At 41.1% G+C, this 17683-nt stretch overlaps 2 non-coding genes across 2 annotated transcripts; one reads left to right on the top strand and one right to left on the bottom strand.

The window, feature by feature from the left end:
- Positions 1-1108: 1108 nt before the first annotated feature.
- trnag-gcc (transfer RNA glycine (anticodon GCC)) lies at positions 1109-1179 on the bottom strand. Its single transcript has one exon. It is a non-coding gene; the product is annotated as a tRNA-Gly (tRNA).
- Positions 1180-14463: 13284 nt separating this feature from the next.
- Positions 14464-14654, top strand: LOC115057878 (U2 spliceosomal RNA). Its single transcript, XR_003841974.1, has one exon. It is a non-coding gene; the product is annotated as a U2 spliceosomal RNA (small nuclear RNA).
- Positions 14655-17683: the final 3029 nt, after the last annotated feature.

The following is a 17683-nucleotide window of genomic DNA, read 5'->3' as shown; positions in this document are numbered from 1 at the left end:
CATGAATTGTTTATATGATGTTCATGGTTGTTCTGCTGGAATGAACGGAGTTCCGCATCAAAACAGAAAGTTAGCAGCAGCTAAAACAATCAGCAACAATTGTGCATTTAGCATAAATGAAAGCCTAAAATAAAAAAATAAAATAAAATAAATAAAAACTAGTAACACATACTAATTAAACGCGTTGCTATTCCGTGAAGACAACGATTGGCTGCAAAATGAAACGGTGCACTTTAATTCACTGCATGTCTGACAGCGGCTTCAGCTAGTTAGCGCGATGCTACACTTAGCTTGTTTAGCATTTTCCGGCTGTTTATTAGATGTCTCCTGTGCGCGTGCTCCTTCCGTCTGGTCCGTTCATCAACGTTAAACATTCTACAGATCGTCCGCACGGAAAACACAACCGCGTAAATTGGCTCAAGTTGTTTCCACAAAACGGCCAAAACATCATTTACTCCATGCTGCCATAAACTTTCACTCTGCAAAGTTTTCCCTCCACACAAACTGATACAAACTTTTTGAGGTCACAGTCAATCTTCTTCTGGATCACTTCCGGCATTTGGTACATTCCCCTACCGGAAGATTCTGTCGTTTGGAAATTGGTTTCGCAACATGTAACTTTGTTTTCTAAAATGTAAATTTGTTTTCTAACATGTGAATTTGTTTTGTCCGGGGTAAAAGTGTTTTTCTTGTGTCATTTTGTTGAATAAAATGTAAAAATATTTCCCAACATGTAAATTATTTTCACGCTTTGTAAAAGTGTTTGGCACTTTGTAATTTAGTTTTGCACTTACCGGCCACCGTATCAAACAGAGCAGGAACACTAAAGTAAGGGGCGGGGGGTGAAAACGACAGGAGGGTTAAAGAGCAGATTCTCTCTGAGGGGACGGATGTTGCCACAATACACAGTGTGTGTGCCATCACATGTGGAAGATGTGTGCAGACTGAAGCCTTGGTCTGCCACCAGCTCAGAGGGGCTGCACTTCTACTGACCACCAGGGGGCTCCACTGGTTGTTTCACAGTGTGTTGGAGTCTATCAGGTTTTTTCATGTCTTGTATTTTCCAAGCAGCACTGTGCTTCTGTGTTTCTGGATATTGGAGTTACTCTGCATTAGCCGGGAATCGAACCCGGGCCTTCCTCGTGGCAGGCGAGAATTCTACCACTGAACCACCAATGCTTACTCAACAGCTTTCACCATTACGTCACAAATCTCCAGGCGTCCGCAGCCCTGTTTTCTACAATAATCCATCATGGACCGCTGGACACTTTCATTTATCAGTAAATCCACCGTGTTTTAAAGAAGTTCAGAGTGTTTCAGAGTTTCTGACATGATACAGACAGACAGATCCAACAAAGCATTTAAATGAACTGAGAGCTCAGACCAGCAGAGAGAGCACACACACACACACACACAGTGGACGAGGTGCGCAGCTTCGCTCAGTCTGTGATTCCAAAAATGAGCAAAAGCAGGAAAATAAGCATTTTAATAAGTAGAAGGAGGAACAAGCCAATAGATTTAGTTTTAGTTCAATTTAACGCCACTTATTTGTCTCATAACAGCTGATTTGTGTTTCACTTTATTTGCTGTTGAGACAAGCGTGGGCGTCTTCGTGCGCATGCGCCGTTCCGGCTGAATCTTATGCGAGTGTGACGTTTGAGTTGGTGTCGCGTGGGAGAGCGATGAAGGACAGGAAATGCCTTTGATCTGCAGTGACGTCACACAGCCTCGTTGTGAGGTGTTTCAACAGTTGTCGATGTTGTCAGTGAAACATTCATTCATCCTCAGAGTCATCTGCTTCTACCGATCTCCATTTTCATTTCCAACCACTCAGAGAGACAAGAACACACACAGACACACTCTGACTAACCAAACCATTCCAGGAACAATCAGGATGATTCTGGCTCAGGGTGTGACAGGTCCGGGGTTCAAATCCCAGATGAGCCCTTTGTCAGCTGTTGTAAGAAGTGAAAAAGCCTCCTAAATGTGGAGGGAGGCCGACTCTGTCAGAGAGCAGTGTGCATTCTAGCTTCCTTTAGCTGTCAGCCTCTGATCATCAACTCTTCAGCTTCTATGACTTCAACAATTCCTTCTGAATGCAGTCTGAGGCAGTGATTGTGAAACTTTCATTCAGACAGAGATCCCACATTCAGAAGAAAACAGCCACACACAAACAAAGTCATCGTGAACAGCCTACATGGAGCCTAAATGAAAAGAAGCAGGAACTAAAGTGTGAAAATAATGATGAACAAAGTGTCACACAGAGAGGCTGCAGCCTGGTGTGGACTATAACGTCAGAAAATGGATCAGTCTGTGACACGGAGCACTAAAGTTGGAAGGCTGAGTTCAGCTTCAGCTTCTTTCATGTTCTCCCTGTGAAAGAAAGAAGGTGAACATGAGCTTGATATGAGAACACAGCAGTGTGCATCATGGTGCTCATGTTCATATAGAAAGAAGGAGGAAAAGCAGCAGCTCTGGTTTACTGTTTCACTCCCTTTCCCTCCCCGCTATGAGCTGTCACTCAGCCACAGCACATACTGTAGACTGGTTCACAGTCAGACTCATGATTCATGACTCATTGGTTCAGAGTGGAACTCATGAGTCCCAGTTCAGCAGCAGCACATTCACACACTGAGCTGAGAGTCTGCTGCACGACTCCAATAGAACGTTATTGGACTGTATTATATCAATCTTTTAAACTTTATTTATACAGCACTTTTCGAACAATGTTGCACAAAGTCCTTCACACATTAAAATATGAAAATAAATATGACAATATTTCCCACCTGGGCCAGATCACAATCCAGACAGAGACACTCAGATTAAAGCAGGACTTTGTTTGTCGCACAAAGGTTATTTAGTACATTTAGTAAAAATTGTTCTTTCAAAAGATAAACTGCTGCAGTGTCCTCTGAGTTCAACCCTTTCAGAATCCTGTTATTTATTTAAATAAGAAATTTTTTGCAAAATGTTAAAAATAAGAATTATTTGAGAAAAAAAAAAAATCAAAAAAAAAAAAAAAAAAAAAAAAAGACCATTCACATTTTATGAAGGGAAGAAAGGGCCAATTAAAAGCTTAATCTGTGACAACTGACAGTCACATGTTTCACAACAAAATTACATCTTTTATAGAGTAATGCTTGTAGAAATGTTCCCAAAGCAGCCCAAAGGGTCCAGAAGAAGCTGAACCTAAACCCCAGGTGGAGTTTGGAGGAGCTGGCTGAGAGGAGAGGAGGACTTGAGGAGTCTCTGGGATCATGGTGGACTGGACTCTGTTCTCAGACCAGTTCTGATTCCTCTGTCAGTCTCTGCTGGATGAAGCTCTCCTCTCCACCTCCCAGGAACATGGTCCAGAGTCTGGACAAGCTGCTGCTGCAACATCTGGATCATCAGGAAGCAGCTGATCCTCCATCAGCACACACCTTCCTCTTCACCACCAGCAGCTATGAAGAGAAGAAGAGAGCAGATCCATCAGTGTTTCCTGACTCTGTCCATCAGCTGTCAGTCAGTGATGCAGATCCAGCATAAAGACCTGCAGGGACTTCAGTCCTGTTCAGTCCAGATGTGCAGCAGCTGCTTCCTCTCAGCTCATGTTAACGTGTTGGAGTGATCACACTGAGCTGGAAACTCACAGACCTCAAGTCTGCTGACTCAGCACATTTCTCTGAGTCCACAGTGGAGATAAAGCTGAGTCATGAAGGTTCATCACTTTATTGATGATTTACTGAAGGTCCATTTAAACTGAGAGACTCAGACAGACAGACAGACAGACAGACAGACAGGATTCTGGTCTGCAGAAAGACCACATGGTGACAGTGTGATGAAAGAAGATCAGTGATGTGCAGCTTTCAGTCAGACTGATCTCAGAGCTGTGACAGATGAACCTGATCAGAGAACAAACAGTCTCAGCTCAGATCTGACAGTTTGATGGACGAGGACCAGAATCTGAACATCTCTGAGTTCTTCACCTGGAATCTGCTTCATTTGATGGTCACATGATCACAACAGTCCTCCGACTGATCTGATTGGCTGACTGTTTTCTCTCTGTCTTTCTGTCTAATTCTGAAATCTGTTTCTGTTCTCCTCTCACAGCTTCACTGAGGGTTAGAGTGAAACAATATTACTGAAAGGAACATGAACTGAGTCCAACTCTACTGACCTCAGAGTCTCCAGTCTGAAGTCTGGACTCTTCACAAGACCAGAAAGATCCTTCAGATCTGAATCCTTCAGGTCGTTCTGATTCAGGTCCAGTTTTCTAAGATGGGAGGGGTTGGACTTCAGAGCTGAGACCAGAGAAGAACAGCTGATCTCTGACAAACTGCAGCGCTCCAACCTGAGTAAAGAATAAAAGATGTGACTTTAGGAGACAAAGTTCCTGCTTGAAAGTGTTCAATGTTTCATCATCTGTTCAGAGCTGAAGGTTTAGAAAGTAGAAGTTTAGAAAATGAAAGAACACCTGAAAGAACCTGAACTGACTCAGACTGTCAACATTATTAATAAAAACTGTGCACAATTAAAATGTAACTTTCAAATGATTGAAAATCTGTTGTAAAAATTGACTTTGAACTATTTAACAGGTCTGCAGGTCAGAGTCATCACAACTGTAACATTATATTAATCTGAGAGCAGAAATAAAACATGAGTCTGACCTCAGAGTCTCCAGTCTGCAGTGAGGACTCTTCAGAAAACCACAAAGATCCTTCAGTCCTGAATCCTGCAGGTCGTTCCAACTCAGGTCCAGTTCTCTGAGATGGGAGGGGTTGGACTTCAGAGCTGAGACCAGAGAAGAACAGCTGATCTTTGACAACCTGCAATTCTCCAACCTGAGTAAAGAATAAAATATGTGACTTTAGGAGAAAAAGTTCCTGCTTGAAAGTGTTCAATGTTTCATCATCTGTTCAGAGTTGAAGGTTTAGAAAGTAGAAGTTTAAAAATTTAAATTCAAACCGCTGAACCAACAGGAAGCAGCTTCACCACAGTCAAATACAAACAGTGAGAAGATTTAATGAGAAAATTAAATATTTGAAAAACCTGAACTGACTCAAACCTTGGTTGGATATGGGTTGCAACATCAGACGTTAGATAAGTAATTATGTAGTGCTGGTGAGCAACCATCATCCAACATTTAGTCAGTGTTACTTTACAATAATTAGACGTCGAGCCAACGTTAGGTTTTTAACATAAACCCAATTTTTAAATCTATATCATAATCCAATTATAATCAAATGTTGGGAGACAACGTTGTTCCAACGTCCCACTAACTTCAGGTTGTTTGCTGTCGCTGGCAACGATAAGCCAATCAGAGAATAGTAAACGCAGTATGCTTACCTCCACCACTTTTTGTAATAACGGTACATACTGCGCCTCGCTTTATATGTTTTATCATGTGCCTTATGTATGAAAATAGACCTGTTAATTGATATTGCTCCTCATAATGCAGTGCACCTTATGGTCCGCAAAATACGGTAATTTTCAAATGATTAAAATGCAGTTTTATTGCAGGATTTTCCCTCAAATATAAACTTGTCTGCAGGTCAGAGTCACCACAACTGTAACATCATATTAATCTGAGAGCAGAAATAAAACATAAGTCTGACCTCAGAGTCTCCAGTCTGCAGTGAGGACTCTCCAGAAAACCACACAGATCCTTCAGTCCTGAATCCTTCAGGCAGTTCACACTCAGGTCCAGTTCTGTGAGATGGGAGGGGTTGGACTTCAGAGCTGAGACCAGAGAAGAACAGCTGATCTCTGACAAACTGCAGTTCTTCAACCTGAGTAAAGAATAAAAGATGAAGATCAAATCATTGATATAAATAAATCAGAAATGTCCTCAATGATCTTTGTGTTATTGAGTCACCATCATGTCTAAACACACATCATCCAAACAACAGCACAACATTCAAGCTACAGCAGGTCCAGTCAGTGAACTGACCTCAGAGTCTCCAGTCCACAGTTTGGACTCTCCAGTCCAGCACACACCAGCTTCAGTCCTGAATCCTCTATGTGGTTCTGACTCAGGTCCAGGTCTCTCAGATGGGAGGGGTTGGACTTTAGAGCTGAAGCCACAACATTGCACTCAGTCTTTGAGAGTCCACAACCAACAAGTCTGTGATGACACATATTACACAATATGTCACTGTGACAGAGGAAACTACATATTCGTCTGGAGGGTTTGAGGACTAAAGACTCAGACTTCTCTTCTGATTCAGATTTTGTCTTCTCACTGAATTTTTTCACTCTGACATGGAACTTTTGTTCTCATCTCTCTCACATTGAGTTTTAATCCAATTTTCAGGTGAAGACAAAAGATAAAATGTGTCCTCAGTCTGTCAGGGACCTCATCCAGGTTTGTCTCCTCTGAGGGACTATGAGGCCATGCTGACTTGAAAACATTTGGCTCTCTATGGTTTTGATTTTCACTGAGTTGAGCTCAGTGAACAGTGAAGCTGGTGAAGATGATCAGTCACTGATACCTGCTGATGTCATCAGTCTTTAGGATTTCCACTAGAAACACAACTAAGTGAATATTTATCTCTGGCAGCATTTGAATCATCTGAAAACAAACAGCTGACAGTGAAAAACCATCTGAATCAGATTGGATTTAAACACATCAGAAGGATTGATGAGAATGAGAGTGGACTCACCGAGCCTTCCTGCAGTTCCTCACAGCTGGGATTAGTCTCCTTCGTCCCTCATCTGATGTGTTGTACTTCTTCAGGTCTAACTCATCCAGAACATCCTCTGACATCTGTAGCATGTATGCCAGACCTGAGCAGTGGATCAGGGAGAGTTTCTTCTCTGATCTGGTCTCTGACTTCAGGAACTCCTGGATCTCCTGATGAACTGAGTGATCCTTCAGCTCCATCAGACAGTGGAAGATGTTGATGCTTCTGTCAGGAGAGATAAAATAACTGTTCATCTTCTTCAGGTTGTTGATGGCTCTCTGGATGGTCTCTGGTTTGGTTTCTGTCTGACCCAGCAGACCTCCTAAGAGTCTCTGGTTGGACTGCAGAGAGAGACCATGAAGGAAGCGGACAAACAGGTCCAGGTGACCATTTTCACTTTCAAAGGATTTCTCCAGGACTGTGATCAGGAAGTCCTCCAGGGCTGAATCTTGCTGTTTTTTTCCCAGAAAGCCCTTCAGGACCTCCTTGTTCCTGTTGGTGTGACAGTGGAACATGTAGACTGCAGCCAGAAACTCCTGAACACTCAGATGAACAAAGCAGTAGACTGTTTTCTGGAAGATCACACTCTCTGTTTTGAAGATCTCAGTACAGAGTCCTGAGTACACCGAGGCCTCTGTGACATCAAGACCACACTGCTCCAGGTCTTCTTGGTAGAACATGATGTTCCCTTTCTCCAGATGTTCAAACGCCAGCCTCCCCAGCTTCAGAAGAACTTCCCTGTCAGCCTCCATCAGCTCCTGTGGACTTGTCTCATGTCCCTCATGGTACTTGATCCTCTTCCTCCTGGTCTGGACCAGCAGGAAGTGTGAGTACAGGTCAGTCATGGTCTGGGGCAGCTCTCCTTGCTGGTCTGTAGTCAACATGTGCTCCAGAACTGTAGCGATGATCCAGCAGAAAACTGGGACTTGACACATGATGTGAAGGCTCTTGGACTTCTTGATGTGTGAGATGATTTTGTTGGACAGCTCTTCATCCCTGGACCTCCTCCTGAAGTACTCCTCCTGCTGGGCGTCAGTGAAGCCTCGGACTTCTGTTAGCCTGTCAACACATGAAGGAGGGATCTGACTGGCTGCTGCAGGTCTGGAAGTGATCCAGACCAGAGCCGAGGGAAGCAGATTCCCCTGGATGAGGTTTTTCAGCAGCAGGTGGACCGATGACTCCTGTGTGAAGTCAGACACGACCTCCCTGTTGGTGAAGTCCAGTGAAAGTCTGCTTTCATCCAGGCCGTCCAGGATGAACAGAACTTTACAGGCAGCCAGCTGCTCTGCTGTGACCTTCTGTAATGTTGGATGGAAAACATGAATCAGCCTGAGAAGACTGTACTGCTGATCTCTGATCAGGTTCAGCTCCCTGAACGAAAGCAGAACCAGCAGACTGACATCCTGGTTCTCCAAGCCCTCTGCCCAGTCCAGACTGAACTTCTGCACAGAGAAAGTTTTTCCAACTCCAGCGACGCCGTTGGTCAGAACCAGTCTGATGGGACTCTGCTGGTCAGGTGAGACTCTAAAGATGTGGTGACATTTGATTGGAGCATCATGGAGGCTCTTCTTCTTAGAAGTTGTCTCCAGCTGCCTCACCTCATGTTGGGTATTAACCTCTTCACTCTGTCCCTCTGTGATGTAGAGCTCAGTGTAGATCCTGTTGAGGAGGGTTCCACTTCCTGTTCCTGTTCCTTCAGTCACATGTTGACATCTGGTCCTCAGACTGATCTTATGTTGATCTAAAACCTCCTGTAGAACACGATCTGCTGACAGAGAGGAGACAACGTCAGACTGCAGACAGAGAGTCTGAGGATCTGATGAAAAAGTCAGAAGTTCAGTCTCACTCTGCTCAGGGCTGGTCTTTAGACCTGGTCTGGTTCTGGATCTTTGTCCACACTGGGGACAGGAGGAGTCTCCTGAAGAAGCAGACTGGTCCCAGTGTGAGGTGCAGCACTGTCTGCAGACCCAGTGTCCACAGCTGGTAGAGACTGGATCCTTCAGGACGTCCTGACACTGAGCACAGTGGGACGGCTGCTCCTCTTCAGAGACATGTCTTTTCCCCTTCCTGTCTCTGTGAAAACATTTCTTTATAACTGACATGATCTGACTAATATAATAAAATGTTTGGGTAGGAAAAAACATCAGTAGTTTCTGGTTATAAAACCAGAAGATCCATCTCAGTGTCTTCCTGAATCTGCACTGATGATTCAGGATCATTAATATTAATCTATGAACAGATTTTTATTCTCATCTTCACAGTCTCTTACTTTGTGTCTGAGGGTCCAGGTTCATTACTGAAGTGTGGAGGTAAATCTTTGGACCAGTCAGACTTCAGAGACAGACAGATTGATCCTGGAGACTCTGGTCTGGCCTCCTCTTCCTCATCACAGTCCATCATCTTCAGGACAGAGTCAGTCTGAGAGGGAAACACTTTCTGACTGACAGAAGACAAAGAAACAGGACAAACTGTTTGTTCCAAAGCTACACACCCAAAAACACACAAATCCAAACACACAGTCCATCTTCTGGACGGAGTCAGTCTAAGAGGGAAACTGACAGAAGACCAGAATCTCTGTCACACACCAACACACAGAAAAATAAAGTCCCGGTCAGGTTTGTTGGTTTCATTATAGGTTTCATGTGTATTATCCAGCTCATCATCACATTGAGTCAAACTGTTGAGGGGGAGAACAGGAAGTAATTCACTTCACTGTGTCCCCTCATTTTGTCTCGTTGTTTTTTGGGGGAACAGAGCTTCAATCAGACTCTTCCTCCTCCACAGTGGACAGAACATGCAACTGAGAGATGGGCAACATTTCTAATACATCTATTTTAAATCCAAAACACTATTTTGTAATTAGTATTTTATGATGATTAAAAAAAATTATAAATAAAAAAAAAAATCTGCAAAGGAATTTAGTTGAAAAGTCCAAAACAAATAATAAAAATTTGCTCCACATGCTGGTTGAGTTCCCGACTAAAACAAACTAACAAAATAGCAGCAAAAAAAAAAAAAAAAGTAAGTGACAGTGAGAGTGAATAATGATGGAGCAGTGATCTGAGTGCTGAGCTCTGACAGATGGACAGTTAGAGATCCTCATCTCACCTCTGAGCTTTGGTCTGACTCTCATGTTCCCCACACAGAGTGGTTTTAGAGGGAGGGGCTCCCTCCTCTCTGTCCTCACACTGATTCATAGCTGAGCCTCTACCTGCTGGAAAAGTTACACAATCATCAACAAAAACAATGTCACTCTGAGCTCAACCGACAGATGGAGCAATCAGAAATATAGTTCTCTTTATTATTTCAAAATTTTCTTTACCATTTATGTACATTGGTTTATTATCATGAGTCTGAGGACAATATCATGTGATAAAGAGGAAAATGAGGAAATTAATACCACAAATAAAGGTCCAGGGGCTCCAGTCACTTAACTATTTGTTCTTTTTGTTTTTGCTACATCAACATTAAACTGACATCACTTCCCTCTTTACTGTCTTCAGTTTAGAAAACTGCACTTCCCTGTTTTTGTGGTTTCACTGTAAAAAAAAAAAAAAAAAAAAAAATCAGCAGAACTGAGACAATGTTTTCAGGAGACACAGACCTTGATTATTAAATGGAATAAATCGGTGTCTTCATGGATGAAGGTGATAAAGAATAAAAATTATTTCCCTGAAAAATTACTCGGTTCATCTTTGATCTGAAACCATGTGTGAACATTTCACATTAAATCAATCACAGTATGGATAAAAACCATCAAACTGCTTTTGTTGGACAAAACTGGTCACATAAAACTGCTGCCTTTATTTATCATTCTTTCTGTTTGTATTGGAGGAAAAAAGAACCAGTAAACTAAGTCAAACAGAGTTCAGAGGCTTCTCAGCTGGTCAACCAGGTCTGAGGAAACTTTCAACAATAAACTTGGTTACAACCAATCTGCTGCCAAAAGTAACATGAAAATCAAAGATAAAAGTGATCTTGTTCAAAACATTTATAGATTCTCACCTGTTGAACTCCATTCAGGTCCATTTACACACAGAAATTTGTGTACTCAGGAAATGTGTCACTGCTTGTTCTTTCTCATCACTCTTGTCCCGTGTTTGATGTGAGGAAAAGTCACTTCCTAAACACTGAACCAGTTTTCTTCCTCATAATAGAATCAGATTATAATAGATCAGTAATGTGATGAACTTCTACACTCTGTCCAATAGATACAGAGAACTGAGTTCTTGGTCATCTTCAAACAGGCAGTTTGGATCAGTGATCGTTGTTTTCTTCCTTTCTAGAGAATCACACTGAAAATCTGATGGAGCTCAACTTCACATTTAACCATTTGTTCAAATCTACATCAAGATAAATAGGCAAATACCTTTTCTTTACAATATTTAAGACTGAGGAGGGAGCAGAATAACAAGTCCAGGTGTCCATATGGACCATGTGAGGTCTTGTCAGCTACACTCTTTGAAAATGCAATTTTAAATAATCCAGACATTTGTTGTTGTTGTTGTTAGTACCTGTGTTTCTGTCTCTGTCCTCTGCTGGGCTTCTGTTGTCTCACTGGATGCTGTCTGTTTATCTTTATCTCTTAGAATCTGACTCACCTATACTGGACAGCATTTGAAAAGGAAAAGGGACACAGACACTCCATGGACATGATCGAGTGTTTAAGTGTAACACTTGTACAATGATGATAACTTTCACCCAGGTACCAGTGATTATATTGTACAATAACCACTGTAAAACAGAATATAGAGACAGTCTTGGATGAGTATCAGTTTTCTGTGCTGCTATGCTGACCGTCTTGTGCTTTACGACTGACTGACAACAAGACTACAGTGCCAAATAATACAATAACCAAAAGTGAAATCATTACTGTCCTACAGTTTACAAATAATGCAACTATGACAGTTCTGCAGTTAAACAAATAATGTACTGATTACTGTTCTACAGTTAAACAAATACATAACACACAACCGAACATGTGCAGTCTACCACAATAACTAATTCCATGTTTTCTGCTGCTTCTATAATTTGTTCACTCTTATGTCTGCAAATGAGCACTGTATTTATTTGTGTAACTCGTTTAAACTAAGGATACTAACCATTTGTTGCATTAACGAGGTTACACAGCATTTGTGTACCTGATAAACTGCTCCTATTAGTTGTTTAACACAGTGATTCTCAACCGGGGGTCCGCGGACCCCTAGTGTTTAGTGGTGTGATTGCAAGGGGTCCATGAAAATAAAACATCTCTTAAAAAAGATCCTATGACATTTATTGTTAATGTTAATCCGTCACACTGTTGATACAAACTCAACAGAATCTGCATCCCTTTCAAGTTATGAGGGCATGAGACTTAATTATAGACTTAATAATATATGATAATTATATGATATTCATTGAGGTTTCACACTTTATGTTTTTGTTCTTGAAGAGTGCATCAAAAATCTGTTTTATGACATTCATATTTATGAAAGCTACTTATTACAATATCTGGAAGATAAAGTTCAGGAGATGCTGCATAAATGTTTTCTTACATATTTCTGGAAATTGCATACTTTGTTACCTTATGCGTAGAAGCTGCATAAGTATGATTTTTTTTTGTTCTGGAAGTTGCTATAGAAAGCTCATATTTGCCTCAAAGAATGAATAAATGCCAAAATGCTATTTAAAATGCAGTTTCTCCTGTTTCTATCAAACTGGGTCCTCAGGGTCAATCTAAAACATGCAGGGGGTCCAGGACCCCAGAAAGGTTGAGAACCACTGGTTTAACATATCGGTTACCGAACATAAATATATGTTGCAGCTAAATGCTAACTGTTTATAGTGGCTGCTTCCTGTTTACAGAACTCTGAACTTATTATTTATTCACATGATAACGATAAAAGTACAAAGTAAGGGAACTAGCTTTACCCGCTACAGCGGGCACGACATGCTGTATTAGCAGCTGAGGCTAGCAGTAGTTAGCTGCCTTATTTACGGACATTAACCACATTGTAAACACACACCACAACTTAAGAAATAAACTTCATATAACTGTATGAGGCGCTTTTGCACTTTGCTCACCTGTAGAACAGAAACAGAGACGGTCTTGGGTGAGTTTCGGCCTTCTGTGCTGCTTCCTGCTACAACAGGACTCCAGCGGCCGTCCGCCTCATTACAAAGCCGAGACTGACACCTTCTGACGCAAATGGGTGCTGATCTACAGTTACCTCAGGTGAAGGTGAGTGTTTTATCAGGGACACAGAGCGTTTTAAACTATATTCATGGGAAAAAATAATGCTGGGGGGGGGGCAAATTAGTTGGGAGAACTAATTAGAAATAATTCTGGACATAATCTGAACGAATAAAACGTCCAGGGTGCCGCACTGTTCTTACACACTGGATATTCCTTCACTGTCCCATCATGAGATTTGACTTTGGCTGGAAAATGTCAGGAGTTTTTCAGCAGCACTGATTTACAGGAAAACAGGGAGAATGTCATTTATCACTTTCTCCAGTAATGTGTACAGTTTTCACTGTGCTGCTCCTGAATCAGTGATGCTGTTGAATGTGTGTGTCCCGCCCACACAATCAACACAATCAAATTGTGAACTGGAATTAGTTACATTTTTGTATTTTTTTTTTTTTTTCAAACATTGGACAACTTCCTCGCTAATTCACAATTACAAATATAAAATGCACTTCAACCATTTTATTTGCTTCAAATATGATTACAATTTTGCAATGATTTGCACATAAACCAGGGTTAGGGTTCGGAACCAGCCTTCTTTGTGTTGTTCTCTTCCTACTCTTGTCTGTCATGACAATACAGAATCGTTGTGTTTTGATAAGCTGTTAACTCGCAGAGTGCGGCTGCATTACTTTCTTTCAGACAGTGACTTCCAACATTTACGCCAGGTTTTCTCCTAAAACATAAAACTGAGTTAAAAACTAAATTGCCTATAATATAATTATAAATATGACACGGGAAATGATAATCACAATGTTTAAACCGACAAATTTACTTTTAGGTCTCGGCAATAATTTAGTGGAAGTGTGACGTAGTCACCAGATTTTCTCTGGTCTGGGGAGTATTGCTTGCTGAAAGTGGTGACGTCATTTAGTGCGTCTGCATTCTTCCGATTCTGAGTAAATCGCAGTGTTACATTTGTCCTGTGTTACTTTGTACCGGCTCTCCCCAACGTGTTACTGCCATGTTAAAGCTGAAATAAGTTCATTGATGCTTTAAAATCATAGCGGTACTGATGATAATCCCGTTAGCCGGTCTATTGTATTGTATTCCACTGTATGTTAGCATTAAGATAATATTGGGTTAAAGTACTTTTAATGCTATTTTAAATATATGAGTGTTCAGTGATTTGTGGTTTTATTCTGTGGATGACAAAGTTACTCTTTCATTTTATTATTCTCACTTTCGGTCGAAAAAAGCCGAGTCCAGTCGAGGAGAGCCGAATCTTCAGAGAATCCGTGCAGACAGGGGGGTTATTTTGATGGACACACCATGAGGCCAATCACATGAGAGGACAAACTGATGTTTTCACAATAATATTCAGCTGGTAAATTGACATAGATATGAATTTTTACAGGTGACCAAGAAGAGACGTTTTCTTTGCTCTACAACGTAACTTTGTGAAAATAACATGTCTGTGGTTGTTTTCTGATCCCTCCTTCGTTTCTTCATGTCTTCTGTTTGTGTCTCTCTCTCGGAGTGATGTTGTTACTGAAGCCGACTCTGACCCCTCACTGAGCGGGTCGGTGCGGAGAAACACTCCGTTACCTCCGACAGCTGAGCGGTATCGCTTCTCGGCCTTTTGGCTAAGATCAAGTGTAGTATCTGTTCTTATCAGTTTAATATCTGATACGTCTCCTACCCGGGGACCATATATTAAATAGATTTTTGGAACAGGGAGATGGAATAGGGGCTTGCTCCGTCCACTCCACGCATCGACCTGGTATTGCAGTATCTCCAGGAACGGTGCACTCCCTCTGTGTGTTCAATACAAGTCCTGTTCAGCTCAACATCACCTTAAACACATGATGTTGTCTTCATGTGTGTAACGCTGAGTGTACAGAGTGTTCATGTTCAGTTTATGGTTTTAGAATCAGTGATGCATTCATGTAGAAACATCAGTTTAATGTTGCTGATTTCATCAGGTTATATTCTGCTGACCAGACTGAATCAATAAAGTTTTGTTTCAACACGTCATCGTTTAAATGTTGGTTGTATTTTGCATTTGTCAGCTGAATCCACAGAGTGACTGAAATGATGAAGTAAATCCAGGAAAGGAAAAACATTTGGCTCTGAATCTCAATGTAGATTTGAACAAAGAGCTCCAGCTGAAGAAAACAATGCTGTCTGTTTCCAGATGATGAAGAACTCAGTTCTCAGTTGATGCTCAGTTATCTCCATCTAGTGGACAGATGGTAGAAGTTGATTCCTGAAAAGAGGAAGTGACTTTTCCTCAGATCAAACTGTTGAAGGAGAACGAGCAGCTTCTTCCTCACTGACTCACTCAACTTCTGTCTCCTGGGTTTGGATTTGAGCCTCTTTCTCAGGAGCACACACAGAAAAAATAAGATTTTCTATTCCAACAATATACATGATGTCCTCGTGTATGAATGAATGTTTCACTGATGCAGATTTTTCAGAACAACATCAACAACTAATAACTCCACAACGACTCTGTGTGACGTCACTGGAGATCAAAGGCATTTCCTGCCTTTCATTGATCTCCAACACACAGATGCATACGTCACACTCTCTCATGTTCGCTTCAAATGGATGAGCGCATGCGCACAAAGACACACAGAAATGTCCCTGGACTGATCACTGTAACTTTGTGTTATTGTTGTAAATGAAGTCAGAGTGTATTGAAGTCTATGGGGTTTCATATGGCGGTTTCACAAAAGTCACACACCACGTAATGTTCCTCGTTCTTGCTCTTAGTTAGTATAGTGGACAGTATCTCCACTGCTCACATGGAAGACTGGGGTTCGATTCCCCGACGGGGAGCGCATGTGCATTTTTAGCTCATTTTAGTTCAATAGCTCATTAACCAGAGTGATAGAAATTAACTCTCTCTGGATCTGACTAATCATATTCGTCGCGCTCGCTGCCAGCAGTTTTGTTTTGAAAACCAACTGGATTCTCTTGCATTTTGAAAGCCCGACTTCCTGCGTGTCTCATCGGCGACAAAATAAAAGTTACAGTCAAATAGAGAAAAAATGAAAAACAAGTCCCTCTTGTGATCATTGTGCTGAATTTTATTTTATTTATTTATTTATTTATTATTTTTTTGAGGGAGTTTCTGTTTTCTGTTGAAGTGAAGTGAAAGAGCATCCCCGTGACCTTACTGTGACCTGTGGATCTCATTTCTGCCAGCCAGAGTCTGCTACACGTGAAAATAACATACCTTTATGAATGGTAGAATCTGAAAACTTTCACAGGATACATAGAAAATATCATCAGCAAAAGTCACAAATATTTTTAGAATTTTATTGCAAAGAATATCACAATACGTAGAAAATATGTTGTAAGACCGACGGCATAGGTCTCACATTGAGTGATGATTTAGAAAATATTCATTTTACACCAAAATATAAAAAAAGAAAACTTTTCTGGTATATATGTCACTGACCCAAACACAAATGAGCGAGGACAAAAAAAAACAAAACAAAGCAAAGCAAAAAAAAAAAAAACAAAGACCAATCAAGTTACAGTTTACGTTTGGTCAACCAGCAAAGATCCTGTCTTTTTCTTGACAGTTGTCACAACCAAACGGTTTCCCTTCTGTATGGACCTCCATGTGTACTTTAAGGCTTTTCTTTCATTTAAATCTTTTCCCAAAAACATCACAGCTGAAGTGTTTCTCTTCTGTATGGACCTTCATATGTGGTTTAATGTGTTTCTTTAGTTTAAATCTTTTCCCACAAACATCACAGCCGAAGGGTTTCTCTTCTGTGTGGACCCTCATATGTGGTTTAATGCTTTTCTTTAGTTTAAATGTTTTCCCACAAACATCACAGCTGAAGGGTTTCTCCTCTGTATGGACCTTCATGTGTATTTTAAGTATTCCCTTTTCTTTAAATGTTTTCCCACAAACATCACAGCTGAAGGGTTTCTCTTCTGTATGGACCTTCATGTGTGGTTTAATGTTTTTCTTTAGTTTAAATGTTTTCCCACAAACATCACAGCTGAAGGGTTTCTCTTCTGTATGGACCTTCATGTGTATTGTAAGTATTCCCTTTAGTTTAAAATTTTTCCCACAAACATCACAGCTGAAGGGTCTCTCTTCTGCGTGGACTGCCATGTGTGATTTCAGGGTTCGCCTTAGTTTAAATGTTTTCCCACAAACATCACAGCTGAAGGGTCTCTCTTCTGTGTGGACTACCATGTGTTTTTTAAGGTTTTCCATTAGTTTAAATGTTTTCCCACAAACATCACAGCTGAATGGTCTCTCTTCTGTGTGGACTACCATGTGTTTTTTAAGGTTTTCCATGAAATTAACCGTTTTCCCACAAACATCACAGCTGAAAGATTTCTCCTCTTTATGGACCGTCATGTGTTTTTTAAGGCCTGCCTTTAGTTCAAAAATTTTCCCACAAACATCACAGCTGAATGGTTTCTCTCCTGTATGGACCCTCATGTGCATGTTAAAGATTCCCTTTCGGTTAAATCTTTTCCCACAAACATCACAGCTGAAGGGTTTCTCTCCTGTGTGGACTACCTTGTGTGATTTAAGATCATATTGTCGCTTAAATCTTTTGCCACAAAATGAGCAGCCAAACGGCCTCTCTTCTGCGTGAACTTGCATGTGAAAATTAAGATTGCCCTTCCACAAAAAACTTTTCCCGCAAACATCACAACGGTGATGTTTCTCCCCTGTGTGGGTCTTCATATGAGTCTTAAGAAAAAACGTTTTTTTCCCACGCTCAGGGCAGCTGATGGGTTTCTCATTGTTGTCACGTGTAACATTTACATCATCTTCATCTATTTTCACATCTGACTGGGCCAC

This window comes from Echeneis naucrates, chromosome 2 (genome assembly GCF_900963305.1).
Source record: "Echeneis naucrates chromosome 2, fEcheNa1.1, whole genome shotgun sequence".
Lineage (NCBI taxonomy): Eukaryota > Metazoa > Chordata > Actinopteri > Carangiformes > Echeneidae > Echeneis > Echeneis naucrates.
The sequence above is the reverse complement of the archived record's forward strand: the minus strand, read 5'-3'. Positions and strand labels throughout refer to the sequence as shown.